A 17,348-nucleotide genomic window follows, 5' to 3' on the forward strand; every position below is an offset into this window, starting at 1 on the left:
CTTTGCTCTGGTCTTTGTTATTTCCTTTCTTCTGCTGAGCTTGGGATTGGTTTGTTCTTGTTTCTCTAATTCTTTGAAATGTGAGCTTAGGTTGTCTATTTGTGCTCTTTCAGACTTTTTGATGTAGGCATTTAATGCTATGAACTTTCCTCTGAGCACCACTTTGCTGTATCGCAGAGGTTTTGATAGGCTGTGTCACTATTATCATTCAGTCAAAATAATTTTTTAATTTACATCTTCATTTCATTGTTGGCCCAAAGATCATTCAGGAGCACATTATTTAATTTCTATGTATTTGTATAGTTTTGAGGGTTCCTTTTGGAGTTAGTTTTTAATTTTATTCCACTATAGTCTGAGAGTGTACTTGATACAATTTCGATTTTCTTCAATTTATTGAGGCTTGTTTTGTGGCCTATCATATGACCTCTCTTGTAGAATGTTCCATGTGCTGAAGAAAAGGATGTATATTCTGCAGTTGTGGGGTAGGATGTTCTATAAATGTCTGTCAAGTCCATTTGTTCTAGGGTATAGTTTAAGTCCATTGTTTCTTTGTTGACTTTTTATCTTGATTATTTGTCTAGTGCTGTCAGTGGAGTATTAAAGTCCCCCACTATTATTGTGTTGCCATCTATCTTATTTCTTAGGTCTAGTAGTAATTGTTTTATAAATTTGGGAGCTTCAGTGTTATGTGCATATATATTTAGGATTGTGATGTCTTCCTGTTGGACTAGTCCTTTTATCATTACATACTGTCCCTCTGTGTCTTTTTATAAACTGTTGTTGTTTTTAACAGACTTTCAGTCTGTTTTGTCTAATAATAGCTACTCCTGCTGACTTGTGGTTTCCATTTGCATGTAATATCTTTTTCCACCTCTTTACCTTAAGTTTATGTGAGTCCTTATGTGCTGGGTGAGTCTCTTGAAGACAGCAGATATTTGGTTGGTGAATTCTTATCCATTCAGCCATTCGGTATCTTTTATGTGGAGCATTTAGGCCATTGTTAGTATTGAAATATGAAGTAATGTTCTACTCACCATGCCAGTTGTGGCCTAGCATTTTTTTTCCATTGTGCTATTGTTTTATATGTCCTGTGAGATTTATGCTTTAGGGAAGTTCCATTTTGGTGTATTTTGAGGTTTTATTTCAAGATTTAGAAGTCCTTTTAGCATTTCTTGTAATGCTGGCTTAGTAGGGGAAAATTCTCTTGGCATTTGTTTGTCTGAAAAAAACTGTATCTTTCTTCATTTATGAAGCTTAGTTTAGCTGGATAAAAAATTCCTGGCAAATAATTATTTTGTTTCAGGAGGCTAAAGATAGGAACCCAATCTCTTCTAGCTTGCAGGGTTTCTGATGAGAAATCTGCTGTTAATCTGATAGGTTTTCCTTTATAAGTTACCTGATTCTTTTGCTTTACAGCTCTTAAAATTCTTTTCTTTCTTCTGACTTTAGATAGCATGATGACTATGTGCCTAATATTTTTGCAATGAATTTCCCACGTGTTCTTTGAGTTTCTTACATTTGGATGTCTAGATCTCTAGCAAAACCAGAAAAGTTTTCCTCGATTATTCTCTCAAATAAGGTTTCCAAACTTTTAGATTTATCTTCTTCCTTGGAACACCAATTATTCTTATGTTTGGTTGTTTAACATAATCCCAAATTTCTTGGAGGCTTCATTCAATTTTTTATTGCTTTTTCTTTGTCTTTGTTGAATTGAGTTAATTTAAAAGCCTTGTCTTCAAGCTCTGAAGTTCTTTCTTCTACTTGTTTGATTCTATTGTTGAAAGTTTCCAATGTATTTTGCTTTTCTCTAAGGGTGTCTTTTATTTCAGAAGTTATGATTGTCTTTTCTTTATGATTTCTGTTTCACTGGAGACTTTTTCATCCATATCTTGTATTTTTTTTTAATTTTTTTAAGTTGGTTTTCACCTTTCTCTGGTGCCTCCTGAGTAACTTAATAATCAATCTTCTGAACTCTTTATCTGGCAATTCAGTGATTTCTTCTTCATTTATATCCATTGCTAGAAAGTTAGTGTGATCTTTTGGAGGTGTTACAGAATCTCATTTTGTCATATTAACAGTTACTTTTTGGCTCCTTCTTATTTGGATAGACTGTTTCAGTGCAAGATTCTGGAACTAATGGGCTGCTGTTCAGATTCTTTTGTCCCATAGGGTGATCCCTTGATGTGGTGCTTCCACACCCTTCCCCTAGGGATGGGGTTTCCTGACAGCCAGACTGCAGTGATTGTTATTGCCCTTCTGGGTCTAGCCAACTGATGGGGCTACTGTATTCCAGGCTCATGCTGGAAAATATCTCCAAAGAGTCCTATGATGTGATCCATCTTCAGCTACCAGCACCTGGTCCAGTGGAGGTAGCAGGGGAATGAAGTGGACTCTGTGAGAGTCCTTTGTTGTAATTTTGTTTAGTTTTCTTGAATGTTGGTTATGCTAGCAGTGAAGCAGCCATATGGACAGACTCAGGACCTCTGGTTAGCCAGGTTGTTGCAGGCATTGGAATTAGCTGTTGTTTTCTCCTTCTTTGGAGCAGAGTTATTCTGAGTTGCTGTAATGGATTGAGTTAGTTGGCCTCCAGCTAGGAGATGGTGCTTTCAAGACAGCACCACCTGCAGCAGTAGAGGGGGATATAATCTTGCCCTATGTTGGCCAGAATGAGTACTCATGTTTCTTAGGCAATGGGTAGGGCCATGGAGCTCTCAAGATTTTATGTCTTTTGTCTTCAGCTACCAAGGCCGGTAGAGAAAAGCCATCAGGTTGGGGAAGGATTACGTGGGTCTGAGCTCAGATTCTCCTTGGGTGAGGCTTGTTTTGGCCAATGTGGGGAATGGGGGTAGTTCTCAGGCCAATGGGGTTATGTCCCCAGGGGAATTATGGCTGCCTATGTTGCACCATATAGGCCTCCAGGGAGGTGGGGGAAAGCTAGCAGTGACAGGCATCACCCAGCTCCTATGCAGCCACTAAGGCCAGTCTCACTCCCACTGTGCCCTCCAACCACATTGAGTTTATATAAAGACAGCTGGTGACCAGGGCTGAGATCTTGCCCCAGGCTACAACCCTCCCCACTAAGAAAGCACACAGGGCTCTCAGGCTTTGTGGCTCTTTGCCTGCCACACCATCAGCTATGGCTTGTGTACTTGTATCTGCACTTCCCATTCACCAGCCCCCTCCCCCCCAACCACCAGTTGCACTCAGGAAAATTTGTGCTCAGTCAAAACTGTTACAAAGTTTAACTAGGAGCTTCCTTTACCCTGTGGTCCCTCCCCAGTTCTGCTGGTTGCCTTTCCTTTCCCAAGGACTTCTGTGAGATTAGGCCAGGAATGGCTTCCCTGAGTTCAAGCTGGGGACTGAGAGTGCCTACAGGGCTCTTCACATGGCTTTTTCTACTTTTATATTTCACCTGGGTCCCTAAATCCATTTCAGCTCTAGGTAAAGTTAAATCCTTTTCCTATGACCTAGATTTTCAGGTTCCTCAGTGGGGTGTGTGTTCAGGGGTTGACTTTTCTTTCTCTCACACTTTGGAATCTCAGTTTTTTGGCTGTCTTGTGGTATTTTTCTCATTGTGTGTTTTGTTGGCAATTAAAGAGTCACTCCTTGAAAGTAGGTGCCAAGGATAATGGGTCTGTACTTCCCACAAAGCCCAGCCATGTAAACATAATACTGTTTGCCTATTAGGCTCTAATACATGCTTGCTAAATGAATGGTGATGAAACAAGAGGTTGGAGCTAGAATGTGAACTACCTTAATTTTCAAGTTTGAGAGTTGGTAGTTTATTTGGCAGGACAGATAAGTTAAATGAGATAATACATTTCACACAGTTCCGATTGATACATTTTAGCTTTTATGATTAATATCACATTTCAATTCTATCCTACTTCATGACCAGAAGATGGAGCTCAAAACATTTAAACTTCTTTAAAAAAAATTCTCCTGTTTTGTTGTATTCTTGGTAGAGGTTGTGCTCTTATTTCTTTAGTTCTGGTTCTTTTTGTTCTCCATCTAAATCCTTCCATTCTCATTTTATTCTCAGGTTATCAAAAGCCAGTTGCTGACTACAGACAGGAGGAGTGATCTGTGGGAGAAGCTACACCTAGATCCTTATTTTTCTATCTCTGGAGATTTATTTGATTCATGCACCAATTCATACATATTTTTATCCAACTCTCCCCACTTTGCTCCTCCCTCTTCACAATGAAAAAGCTTTTGTGACTTACAGTTGTTACAGCAACTATAAACCGGTGCTGACACCCTATACATCCTCATGGGAGGAAAAACACCAACCCTACCACACACAGAATTTGTTGCTATATGCAGGAAAAATAATATGACAGGGCTCGAAATATGCCTTTTTGGACTGTTCTCCAGTTTTTGTGCTTTTCCAACATAAATTCCTTATCTACAAAATTCTTCCCTGAGACCTCTAAAGACTCATGGAAAATAATGAATTTCTAATTTTTCATATCTTCCATTCTACTACATTTATATTGATATTATTAATACTTTTATATTATTATCTTATATTTATTAATAGCTATATTTCTAGCTATTTATTCAATATTTATTCATTCACTTTTTTTCAATAAATATTTATTGAGCAGCACAGCGGCATTACAGGAGTGTTATGGATTGGTGGAAAACACTGACTCCCATCCCCAATCCCTGCCACACACACATCCTCCTACTATAGATCTTTAATAGATGTATCCAAGAATACACCTGGCTACAAATACCTGGCTAAGAGTTCCAGGAGTGATTTAAGCAGGAGCAGCACTGCCTATTCAAATTTGTTGCTTGCCCTTTATTCCCTATACCAAAGCAAAGCCATCAGAGATTCTGGTAAGGTTCTACTCTGGTAAGGTTCTACAAGAGTTAAGGGGAAATTTTCTTGCTTCATCATTTCTCTGTTATACTCAGATTTATATCACCATTGTGAAATTATACTAGTGATATATACAACACTGTTTAAGGGAACATTTATGTACATTTGGCTCTTCTGTTTCTTGATCCAAACTTAGCTTCAGGAGATACATGTCTTCACCCTGGATCAACCACCTGGCATTCCAGCAAAATCTACCCCTGCTTCTCAGAGTCCTTTAAAGTCTCGTATGTCTGTATTTACCAAATCTCTCCCAGGCTCTAAATCTTTATCTCTAAATATCTGATGGTTATTTCAGCTGGCAAATTAAAAAATGTTTACTTTTGAAATGTTGAACTCATTTTCTTTCTCTATCTATGCTTGGCTTAGATGTTTGTCCCCTCCAAACCTCATATTGGAATTTGATCACCAATGTTGAAGGTGGGGTCTAATGGGAGGTGTTTGGGTTATGGGTGTGGATCTTCCATGAACAGATTAATGTCCTCCTTCAAGGGTGAGTGAGTTCTCATTCCATTAGCTCCCAAGGAACTGGTTGTTTAAAACAGCCTGCCAGTTTCCCCACCCTTTCTCTTGCTTCCTGTTTTGCCATGTGATCTTTGAACATACAAGCTCCCCTTCACCTTCCACCATGAGTAGAAGCAGCCTGAGGCTCTCATCATGCAGATACCCAATCTTGAACTTTACAGCCATCAGAATCATAAGAAAAATAACCCTTTTTCTCTAAAAATTACCCAGTGTCAGATATTCTGTTATGGTAACACAAAATTGACCAAGATAATCCCTTTAGTCTTTCACACAAAACTGTCTCCTCCTGGCTTTCTGGATATCATTTTTGCAATCATCTACTTAGTAATCTAAATTTAAAACCTTGAAGGAATCACTTGATTTCACTTATACCTCACCTCCCACATCCAGTCAGCAAGTCCTGCACATTCTACCTCCACAGTGTGCCCTCAATTCAGTTCTTACACATGCATTTGTCAAAAACTCTCTTCTCCCACAATAATTTCAGTAATCTCCTAGTTATCTCCATTGTCTTCCCCTTCAACTCTCCCAAAGAGTCTATATTAACACCACACTAGGGTTGCCAGGTAAGATTCAGAGCTTCCTGAATATTTGTTTGTTAAATCTGGCAGCCTTGCACATACCATCTTTCTAAACATGTTTCTAGTCATGTAATACTGATATTTACACTCTCTCCCCTTTCTATTACTGAATTAGGTTTTTTTTAAGTTGTTGTCAGTGTTGCTTCTGCTGCTGTTGTTTTAGTTTCCTATCCATTAGAGAATTAACCCTATATTCCTTAGCCTATCACTCAACAATTATTTTAATTAGATTGGTGCAAAAAAAACCACAATTACTTTTGCACCAACCTAATATCTGGTACCTGTCATATATGAAACACTTAGGTTTGTGTTGTGGAGCATGCAAAAATAATTTATAGTCTCTATTCTTAAGGAGTTAGCAAGCTAAAGAATGGTCATTGACATAAAGAAACACAAGCAGGCTGGGCACAATGGTAGATGCCTATAAACCCAGCACTTTGGGAAGCTGACACAGGACATCACTTGAGCTCAGGAGTTTGAGACCAGCCTGGGCAACATGGCAAAACTTCGTTTCCACCAAAAATACAAAAAATTAGCCAGGAGTGGCGGTGCACTCCTGTAGTCCCAAATACTTGGGAGGATGAGGTGGGAGGATGGCTAGAGCCCTGGAGGCAGAGGCTACAGTGAGCCAAGATCATGCCACTGACTCCAGGCTGGGTGACAGAGTGAGACACCATCTCAATTTAAAAAGAGAGAGAGAGAGAGAGGGAGGGAGGGAGGGAGGGAGGGAGGGAGGGACACAAGCAAATACAGAATACCAAAATTCAATTTAGATAAGAGAGATGAGAATGAGGAGGTTCCCAGATTTGTATTTGTTACCTACATTTTAACTTGGTGCCAGTGAAAACTTTTTTAACCCTACCCACACCCTAGTCTTAAAAATCAGTCACCAAAAAAAAAGTCAACTTCTCCACCTCTACCCTTGGCCTGGAACAGTTATTCCTGGCTAACAAAGATTTTTCCTCACTGTACAAAGTAGAAGACAGCAAGTTGTCTTTATTCAGTTTCATAATGCAGAAAAGTGAGTATAAAGGTTGTACAACTTACACAGAATCTTAAGTCACTAAAGGAGCCAGGAATGGAGTTCAACACTTAGGATTATTCTTTCTGAGGTAAGTTGGTTTCCGAACAAGCACCTAATCTTCAATAAATAAACCAGTTTTAGGTGAATAAGCAAAATACAGAGAATAAGCAAAACATAAGATAATATAGGAATAGCTGTTTCAAAGTTTCAAAATTAAAAAGGAAACTCTGAAGATTTTTCTGAACATCTGCTTCTGGAGAATTTCAAACACTAAAATTAGATTCAATGGATCACAGAGAAATAATGAGGTCTAGATGATACTTTCTGGCAATAGCTTTCAAAAGATAACCCTGGTATTTTGTTGAGGATTTTTGCATCTCTGTTCATTATGGATATTGCCCTGCAGCTTTCTTTTTTCATGTGTCTTTCCCAGACTTTAGTATCAGGTGATGCTGGCTTCACAGAATAAGAGAGGAAGAGTCCCTTCTCAATTTTTTGGAATAGTTTCAATAGAATTGAAACCAGCTATTCTTTGTACATCTGGTAGAATTTGCCTGTGAATCCACCTTATCCAGGGATTTTAGGGGATGGTAGCTGTTTTTTTATTAGTAATTTTGGAACTTTATATTGGCCTCTTCAGGGTTCAATTTCTTCCTGATTCAATCCTGAGAGGTCATGTGTTTCAAGGAGTGTATCGATGTCCTCTAGATTTTCTAGTTTGTGTGCCTAGAGGTGTTTGTAATAGTCTCTGATGATCTTTTGTACTTCTATGGGATCAGTTATGATGTCATATTTGTCATTTCTGATCATGCTTACTTGAACCTTCTCTCTTTTTTCTTTGTTAACCTAGTTAGAGGTCTATTATTCTTGTTTACCCTTTCAAAGAGGGAAATTTTGGTTTTGGTGACCCTTTACATAGATTTTAGGGTCTCAACTTCCTGGACTTCTGCTCTGATTTTAGTTATTTCCTTTCTTCTGTTAGCTTTGAGGTTAGTTTCTTTGCTAGTTCCTTTACACGTGATGTTAGATCATAAATTTGAGATCTTTCTAACTTCTTAATTTAGTATGTTGTATCTCTATTTTCAAAGAATTTTTTTGATTTCTGCCTTGATTTCTTTGTTTACCCAAAAGTCATTCAGAAGCAAGTTGCTTAATTTCCATACAATTGTGTGTTTTTGAAAAATATTTTTGGTATTGAATTATATTTTTATTCCTCTCTGGACCAAGAGATGGTTAATATGGTTAGATTTCAACTTTTTTGAATTTATTGAGACTTGCTTTAAGGCCAAGCATGTAGTCAATCTTAGAGTATGTTCCCCATTAAAAAGCAGGCAAAATTAGCTGGGCACAGTAGCTCATGCTTACAGTCCCAGCATTTTTGTAGGCCGAGGCAAGAGGATAGCTTGAGCTCAGGAATTTGAGACAAGGTGGGCAACATAGCAAGACTTTGTCTCTACTAAAAATTAAAAATAAAAAAATTTAGCCAGGCACTGTGGCACACCTGAGGTCTCAGCTACTCAAGAGGCTGAGATGGGAGGATCACTTGAGCCTGGGGGTTTGAGGCCACAGTGAGCTGTGATCATCCCACTAGACTCTAGCCTGAGCAACAGAGTGAGACCCTGTCTCAAAAAAAAAAAAAAAAAAAAAGTGGGCAAAGGACATGAACAGACACTTTTCAAAAGAAGACATATAAATGGCCAGGAAACATGAAAAAAATGCTCCACATCATTAATCATCAGAGAAATGCAAATCAAAACCACAATGAGATACCATCTCACGCCAGTCAACATGCCAATTTTTAAAAAGTCATGAAACAACAGATGCTGGTGAGGCTGTGGGGAAAAGAGAATGTTTATACCCTGTTGGTGGGAATGTATATTAGTTCAGCTACTATAGAAAGCAGTTTGGAGATTTCTCAAAGAACTTAAAACAGAACTACTATTTGACCTGGCAATCCCATTACTGGGTATATAGCAATAGGAAAATAAATCATTCTACCAAGAAGACACATGCACTTGTGTGTTCATCACAGCACTATTCACAATAGCAAAGGCATGGAATCAACTTGATGCCCATCAACGGTGGACTGGATAAAGAAAATTACATATACACCATGAAATACTATGCAGCATAAAAAAGAATGAAATCATGTCTTTTGTAGCAACATGGATGCTGCTGGAGGCCATTATCCTAAGTGAATTAACACAGGAACAGAAAACCAAATACCATATGTTTTCAGTTATAAATGGAAGCTAAACATCTGGTACACAAGGACATAAAGATGGGAACAGTAGACTCTGGGGTCTATTAGAAGGGGGAGCAATGGAGGGGCAAGTACTGAAATACTACCTATTAGGTATTATGCTCACTACCTGGGTGATGGGATCATTCATAACCCAAACCTTAGCACCACACAATATGCTTATGTAACAAACATGTACACATGCCCTCTGAATCTATAATAAAATAAAAGTTGATATTATTTTAAAAACACACAGAGAGAAAAGGAAACTTTGGATAAGAAACATAACCATAGAATATGGAAATATATCTAACCCATATATTTCTTGCATATGTTCATCAGTGCTATAGAACTGATATAGAACTATATCAGTTTTGGAACTAGATGACTGTTTTGGAAGCTTTAATATAAAGCAATTCTGTGATATTTTCAGAAAGAAACATAAAAATTTCATGGTTGAGGGAGAGGACCGGAAAAGCAAACTTAGGTTTTATTTTTATCCTTTTATATATTTTGAATTCAGTGATATGTGCATATATAATTATTTTTAAACCTTTAAATAAAATATTTTAAGTCTACTAAGGCATCTCAACTCATTATGAACATGCAATATTTTGGGGGGGTTATTCACTTGTTTATTGGTCTCACTATGTTGCCCAGGCTCAAGTGTAATAGCTATTCACAGGAGTGATATAGCACACTGAAACCTCAAACTCTTGGCCTCAGGTGATCCTTCTGCTTCAGCCTTCAGAGTAGCTGGGCCTAGAAGCATGCACCACCACACCCAACTTAGACACATAGTGGTTTTATTTTCCCAATAAATGTCCCACACTTTCCTGGTGAATAGTAAACTCCCAAATATATCTTGCCTAATTTTGTGCTTTTCAGTCAAATGTGGTGATTAGAACACTCGCATTCCAATATTTCAGACTCAGTTCTATCCATTTAAACACCTTGATTTTATATTTTATCATAATTCTACGTGTCCCATTACCCAGAAGAGGTTAGATCTTCAGTTTTACACTAAAAGTTTTGAAAAATTTGATGGAGTGGGGGAAGTGGTGTTGAGTGAAGGAAAGAGTTCTGACTCTGTCACCACCACCAACCTCCTCCTCCTTCTGGGTATGAACTCCTTTGGATTGGGGAAGGGAGAAAGGAAAAAAGAAGAAAGAAATATGAGCATCTCTGCGTATGACTGTTGCTGTGCTCTCTGCAGTTGATTGTAACCACTAGTTCAGCTTATTGTCTCTGGGCTTGATGAGGACCAGAGGTGGTGCTAAGATTTCTTTTAGATGAAACATCTGTTTGCCTTCTTTGGCAGATGCAGGCTTGGTGGCATTCTCCACAGGTAAGCCCCTCATTGGCCCCCACACTGCATCAGTCCTGGGACACTTGTGGCTTCCAATCTTACATTCTCTGCACCAACTCTCAAGTCTGCAGGCATGTGAGGACTTTACCCCTATTTTGAAGGAGAAAGCCATCATCACTGGCCCCCATCTCCACTTAGAAAGGCACTCATGCCATCTCCACTGCATTCTATTTTCCCACATTTCAGTAGCAAATAAAGCACATCAGCAAGTCTACTACTTCAGAAGGTCATACAGTCAGGGAACAAAATGTCTGTTTATTTTTCTTTTCAAGTTATTTGCTTCTTTTCAAGTTATTTGCTTGAGCTCTCCTCTCTCACACACTTGACTTGAGAGAATGAATACAATCTCTACATATACTCCCCAAGAGGTTGGCTTCCCCTCTCCCAACCTCCCTTGGGAGACAGGAACAGTGATGGGTGGTTGGGCCAGTTCCCTAACTAGGGGCATCTCAGACAGCCCTGGAGAAGGATGGCTGACTCCAACTTCTGATGACTCTATAAATTTAGAATATGGAACACATTGCACTTATTGTCCTCAGTTGGGGTCTTAGCAGTAGTTACATGGCATAAGGAAAATTCCTATTTGACATCCTATAATGTTTGTCTATGTGCTAAGTTCCCATCATCCATATATGATTCAGACACATTCACAAGTTTAGCTTTAAATAATGAGAATTCTTTTTTTTAATATTGGCTCTCAAACCTAGCTGCATATCAAACTACTCAAGAGGCTGTTGGTTTTGTTTTTCCTTTTTTTTTTTTTTTAAGTACAGACTTCCTGGTTGTATCCCAGATCCACCTGATCAGAATCTCCAGGGCTATGCCCAGGCAATCTACAACAGATTCAAATACAAGCAGCCTAACATTTAAGAACCTTGGATAAAAACCCAATAAAATAAATATTTAAATGAAAGATCAAAATTTTCTGATTTGTGTTAATACATAAGCCCCATAGACAGAAACCATGCCTATCTGATTCATTTTTGTAGTTCCAACACTTAGAATAGTCCCTAGAACACAGCAGACTTTCAATGCATGTCTATTGCATGAATGAATGTATGAGTGGAACATTTCCATTTCATAGGTAAAGCAGTTACCCATGCCACCAATATGTACCACAGCACACAGTGGGAAAACAAGAGTTTACTATCTTAGCCTGTTCAGGCTTCTATAACAAATTACCATAAACTGGGTGGCTTAAAAACAATGGAAATTTAATTCTCACATATCTGGAGGCTGAAGAGTCCATCAAGGCATTGGCAGATTTGATGTGTGGTGAGGATCCATTTCTTGATTCATAGGAAATACCTTCTTGCTATCTCTGCACATTGTGGAAGGAACAAGGCAGCTCTCTAGGACCTCTTTCTATAAGGACACTAATCCCATTTCTGAAGGCTCTGCTCTTATGAACTAGTCACTTAAAGGCCCAGCCTCCCAACTCCATCACATTGGTGTATGGACTTCAACAAATGAATTTGGGGAAGAAACAAACACTCAGATCATAGCTTCTACCAAAAGAAAATGCATCTTTTTCCTGTGGTCATCTTAATATAAACAGATGAACTTTTTTGAACTTGGGTATAAATGAGACGAGAAGGCTACTTAGAGAGGCTGACTGGCTACTTCAGTAGGATTTCTCAGGGCTGCCTAGCCACCATGATGAGATCTTGACCAGGCAGAATCTGGAACTGACCAGTACAGAAGAAATTGTAGCAGAAGTGGGGAACTGGATGATCTCCGTGATCACCAAGCTAACTATCACTTGTCACATCCTTTTTCATTATGACAACACCTGTCATCGTGACCAGATCATTTAAATTGAAGAGCACTGGGGATTTACTAAAAAATTCTCCTTCACTGGCTACTTTTCTTCCAGATTCCACTCTGTTTATCAAACCCTAAGGTTAATCAGTCTTTGCCTGAGCTCTATCTGAGCTTGTTACATTACAATCATGTTTAAGATCCTTCGTGCTGAGGATACACTCACATCCCCTCAGTGAGGGTACATGATCTACAATCAGATGAATTAGTAAGGAAAAAAGTGATGCCTTGGAGTGTAGTAGTAGTAGTAGTGGTCATTTTTATGGGTTATTTTGCTACTGTTGTTGATAATGCTATTATTGGTATAGACTTGTCAATGAAAAATAAAGAATCTCTTCCTCGCCCCACTGCAGGAAAGAGGAAGCACTGGTTTCTGGAGGGTGAGCTCTCTGATTCCCTCACCAAGACGGCAGTAACTAAACAGCTTTTAAACTTGAGGTAGATTGGAGAGAATTAAGCTAATCCCCTGGCAGACGTAGTGTGGAAAGAGACGGTGGAAGTGAAGTTGCCATCAGGGGAAACATCTCTAATGTGAAATAGGGACAGGATTTGGAGTTACCACAGATGGCAAGCCATGGTTTCTCCTGACACAAAGCATCCAGGATTTGGGGAGGGTAGAGCTGCCTGGCAAGAGAAGAAGACTGGACATTGGACCAGGAACCTCAGCCAAAGAGCTCACTTACCAGTAGGAAAGGATGAGAGGAGCCACTCATCTCCAAACTGGATCCCATTGGCTTAGAAAAAAGCTCCCAGGGAGACACTGAGCACAGTGGTTTGCACCTGTAATCCCAGCTACTTAGAAGGTTGAGGTAGAAGGATTGCTTAAGACCAGGAGTTCAAAACCAGCCTGGACAACATAGTGAGACCTCTGTCACTAAAATTTTTAAAAAATTTTATATATAAGTTTAAATTTATTTAAATATATATAAAATTTTTAAAGCTCCTGGGCAAAGAAGCTCCCATCAAAATCTCTTACTCTAACTACCGTTCAATTCAAAGAATATTTAATGAGTAATAAAGAACTTCAAGACCTTGTGCTTAACACTACAAAGGACACTATCTTTAAAATGGTGCTACCTTCAGGTAGTTTATATTCTCCTAGGAGATGGAGATATTTCCCAAGCTACTATAAGGTAAGGAGTGCTAACTATTCTAATCAAGCTTAATGACAATTGAAGCAAAGGAAAAGAAACATTTTCTAGTGATGCCTATTGCTTTCAAAATAATCTGAATAATTTATTTGTCAATAACTGGCTGCTACTCCTGTCTCCTTCTGCATTCCATAAAGCCCCAACCAAACTGGTCCACTTAGGTCCAAAAGCATGTTATGGTTTCCATCTCTCTATCTGTCCTAATGCCACTTCTCTGGAGTAAATCATTATTCTAGTCCTCTCTTCCTATCCAAACGCTACTCATTTATCTACTACCTTTTCCTTGAAAACTTTCTTGGCTCCACCAAACTCTTATCTTTTCCCTCCTTGGCACCTGAGCCAAGTGGGCTCTCCCTCCTAGGTATCTGAGTCACTCACTGGAGAGTCTTTCTCTCCACTTCTGAATCTGTAATTACCTCCATAAGCACTACTACTTTTGGGACCACAGGTTTACCTGGCCCTTCCTGTTGACATCTCCATCCCACTCCAGTATCCCAGCCTCACACCAATGGCCTCTGCCTTCTGGCTTGGTCCTTCATTGCCTGGTCCACAATCTCTAGCTCTACCTTTAGCAGCTAAGGGACTGGGGCCTTTGTGTTGGCTACCTCAGTATCCTACTTCTACTAATGACTTTGCATACTCTTCCCCTCCAATGTGTGTTTTGTGTGTCCTGCTATTTACCTTAGCCTATGAAACTGACTCAGGGAAAAAAAAAATCAGCATAATTTGTGACTACTTTAAGGGATATAAGTAGAGCACCACAATATGGATGAGACTTAAAAGACATTATGCTAAGTGAAATAGGTCATATACAAAAGGAAAGATATTATATGATTCCATTTACACATTGTGCCTAGAGTAGCCAGATACACAGAAAGAGAAAGTAAAACAGTGGTTACCAGGGATAAAAGTGGGGAGAAATGAGGAGTTACTGTTTAATGGGTACAGAGTTTGAGTATGGCATCAAGCAAAATTTCTGGAGACGGATAGCAGTGTTAATTATGCAACAATGTGAATGTACTAATGCCAATGAATTATGTACTTAGATTAAAATGGCAAATTTTGTTATGCATATTATATCACGATAAAATAAAGAAATAAAAAATGTAAATGAATTGCTCAAAAAAGACTGAGGGTTCAGTAGAAAACCAAAATGGAGATCTTCATCAGCACCCATCCTTTTGAGATTCCTAACTAGTGGGCTAAATATCCCCCCTACTATGACATCCTAAGACAATATTTGCTCTGCATGTACCTTTGGTCTTTCTCACTGCAGTCTTAACCTCCCAGGATCAAGCGATCCTCCAACCTTAATCTTGCAAGTATCTGGGACCACAAGTGTGTGCTACTTTGTGGCCTGACTCTGAATGATATTACCTTAAAATCAAGTGTATAAATGGTTTGGAACCAACAGTTACTGAACAAACATATTTCATTAAAATATTGCTTCCTACCACTATCTCACTGTTAGACTTCCCACCTCTGTGGACTTCATGCCTCATGGACTCAACCTTATTTGCTTCCTGATTTGTGAGCATGTTTCTTTCACAAAAGAGGAATCAATACCCTCCAATGTCCCCATTTTTCTGTTCATCTCACAGAGGCACCGTTACTCTCCCTAGAATTGTGAGCCCTTGGTGCTTCTAAAGACACAGCCCTCTCCTGCCTCCCCAGGGATCCTATTGCCATAACCACTAAATTTATTTCCCTTACAGCTCCCAAGCCACTTCATTAATACTTGTCTTCCCCACCACATAATGTTTCCTTATATTATTTACCTCTCTAGAAGGCAGAGGCCCTGTATTAAACGTCTTTATACTCTGCAGTGTCTTTGACTATGCATGCCACATTTTTTGAAATATAACTAGGATGTCACTTAGACATTTTCAGGAATCATTGTAACACCAATACAGAAAATACTTAGTTATGAAATTAACCACAGAATTTCTTTAAATATAAATGTATTTTTTAATTTTTTTTTCTGTTTTCCTAAGTTCCCAAAATTTCATGAAAGCTGTTATATAACAACTAGATGCAATGCATTATCACAGGTTGGATCCTGGAATGGAAAAGAAACATTAGAAAAAAATGAGTGAAGTCTAAAGTTTTATTAATAGTGAGGTACCAATGTTGGCTTTTAGTTTTGACAAATGCCCAATGGTATTGTGAGATATTATCATTAAGGAAAACGGGGAGAGGGGATATGGAAACTATGTCCTATCATTACAATCTTTCTGTAAATCTAAAATTATTCAAAAATCAGGCTGGGCACAGTGACTCATGCCTGTAATCCCAGCATCTTGGGAGAGAGGCAGGCATATCACCTGAGTTTAGGAGTTCGAGACCAGCCTGGCCAACATAGTGAAAACCTATCTCTACTAAAAATACAAAAATTAGCTGGGCATGGTGGCACATGCCTGTAATCTCAGCTAGTCAAGAGGCTGAGACAGAAGAATTGCTTGAACCCAGGATGTGAAGTCTGCAGCGAGCCAAGATCATGCCAATGCACTCTAGTCTGTGTGACAGAGCAAGATTTGGTCTCAAGAAGAAAGAAGGAGGAGAAGAAGAAAATAAATAAATAAAAAGCTGATTTTTTAAAAGATCAATTTATATGAAGCAAAGGATAAAATATCTGACTCTGCTCATGGAAGAGGCCACTTTTCTACCTTGGGACTTATGAAACCAAAACCACAGACTCATGCCCATCTATATACATGACTTAATATTCTTTTTCTATCCAATCATAACTAGATTTTTAGGTCCTTCTTTCTATATTCAGTTTTGTTGGTAAGAGAAAGAAAATAGCCCCTTGAAATTTGTTCCTGAGAAGTGATCACCTGAGATTCTCCTACCAAAGCCAGAAAGTTCCAGAAAGAGTTTACAAAAATTCCAAAATTTACTAGAAAATAATACAAGCTAATTACTGCCTGAAGAGTTTTAACAATTCATTCAAAATGGGCAACCCAAGCAGCACATGAAGATGCAGCCTAAGTTAACTATTTTCTATCATATTAACAATATACTTAATCTAAGAATATATATATTTTTTGAGACAAGGTCTCCTCACTCTGTCACCCCCAGCTGGAGTGTGGTGTCATTATCATAGCTCTCTGAAGCTCTGAACTCCTGGACTTAAGAAATCATCTTGCTAATTTTTTGTTTGTTTTTTTAGAAACAGTGTCTTGCTATGCTACCCCAGCCTCCCCAAGTTCTGGGATTACAGGCATAAACACCACACCCAGCCCAAGGCTACATTTAAATGAATGTACCTTTTTTGTTTTGTTTTGTTTTGTTTCTTCCTTTATATACAGACTCACAGCCCAGACAGTGTACTTTTTATGCTATGAGATATCTACATCTCCAAATTCTCTTTAATTTACTTTTGTAGTAAAACAGTCCTCAAGGGGAAAAATGAAAAACAAGCTGAGCTAAAAGAATTTAATCTACCAAATTCCCAGGGCTGAAATTTCAAAATGTTTTGCTTGTCTATTATCATCTGGTATGAGATACTTCAAAACATTTTATCAGATATGATAGATCATCCCAGAACATTCCTATCAAGTGTATGGCCACTGTGCTCTTAGGGAATAAAGCAGACTCAAGAGAATCATAAGATGTATCCCAGAAGTTCATAGTGAGTCTATAGTAATGTAGTAAGGAAGAAATGTAGTAGGACAGTTTATTTCCCCATGTCCCCAGAGATGGACAACTATGAGGTTTTCTAGTCAATTGAAAATTGATATAGGA

At 38.6% G+C, this 17,348-nt stretch overlaps 1 protein-coding gene across 2 annotated transcripts in view; it reads right to left on the minus strand.

Annotated features, from left to right (window-relative positions):
- MAPK10 (mitogen-activated protein kinase 10) overlaps positions 1-17,348 on the minus strand; it is a 562,186-nt gene that overhangs the window by 487,326 nt on the left and 57,512 nt on the right. The gene's annotated exons all lie outside the window — the stretch shown is intronic.

Source organism: Aotus nancymaae, unplaced genomic scaffold, assembly GCF_030222135.1.
Source record: "Aotus nancymaae isolate 86718 unplaced genomic scaffold, 86718_ANA_hifiasm-v0.15.2.pri h1tg000006l, whole genome shotgun sequence".
Taxonomy (NCBI): domain Eukaryota; kingdom Metazoa; phylum Chordata; class Mammalia; order Primates; family Aotidae; genus Aotus; species Aotus nancymaae.